This window comes from Arachis ipaensis, chromosome B10 (assembly GCF_059453495.1).
Source record: "Arachis ipaensis isolate K30076 ecotype BB chromosome B10, ASM5945349v1, whole genome shotgun sequence".
NCBI classification, from domain to species: Eukaryota; Viridiplantae; Streptophyta; class Magnoliopsida; order Fabales; family Fabaceae; genus Arachis; species Arachis ipaensis.
In genome coordinates, this window is record NC_142435.1 from 42,841,774 (window position 1) to 42,842,739 (window position 966).

Here is a 966-nt window from a genome sequence, read left to right on the forward strand (position 1 = left end):
CTGAGTCAATATTTTATTCTGAGCCAATATTGCATTCAGAGTATCAATCTCAAGAACTCCTTTCTTCTGAGTCATCCCATTATTCACAGGATTTCTTTTAGAAGTGTACATGAACTGGTTATTTGCAACCATCTCAATAAGTTTCTGGGCTTCTGCAGGCGTTTTCTTCAGATGAAGAGATCCACCAGCAGAGTGATCCAATGACATCTTGGACAATTCAGACAGACCATCATAGAATATACATAAGATGCTCCATTCTGAAAGCATGTCAGAAGGACACCTTCTGATCAATTGCTTGTATCTTTCCCAAGCTTCATAGAGGGATTCACCTTTCTTCTGTCTGAAGGTTTGGACTTTCACTCTAAGCTTGCTCAACTTTTGAGGTGGAAAAAATTTGGCCAAGAAAGCATTGACCAATTTTTCCCAAGAGTTTAAGCTTTCTTTAGGTTGTGAGTCCAACCATATCCTAGCTCTGTCTCTTACAGCAAAGGGGAAAAGCAAAAGTCTATAGACCTCAGGATTAACCCCATTGGTCTTAACAGTGTCACAGATTTGTAAGAATTCAGCTAAGAACTGATGAGGATCTTCCAATGGAAGTCCATGAAACTTGCAATTCTGCTGCATTAGAGAAACTAATTGAGGCTTAAGCTCAAAGTTGTTTGCTCTAATTGCAGGAATTGAGATGCTTCTTCCATTGAAGTCAGAAGTTGGTGTAGTAAAGTCACCAAGCATCTTCCTTGCATCTCTACCATTGTTGTTATTTTCGGCTACCATGTCTTCTTCCTTTTCAAAAATTTCTGTAAGGTCCTTTCCAGAGTGTTGTGCTTTAGCTTCTCTTGGCTTCCTCTTTAAAGTCCTTTCAGGTTCAGGATCAGCTTCAACAAGAATGTCTTTATCCTTGTTCCTACTCATATGAAAAAGAAGAGAACAGAAAAGAAGAAGAATCATCTATGTCACAGTATAGAG

The 966-nt window shown here is 38.9% G+C and overlaps 1 non-coding gene across 1 annotated transcript; it reads left to right on the forward strand.

Moving 5' to 3' along the window:
* The first annotated feature begins 261 nt into the window (after nucleotides 1-261).
* On the forward strand, nucleotides 262-369 carry LOC148579840 (small nucleolar RNA R71). Its single transcript, XR_015899222.1, has one exon. It is a non-coding gene; the product is annotated as a small nucleolar RNA R71 (small nucleolar RNA).
* Nucleotides 370-966: the final 597 nt, after the last annotated feature.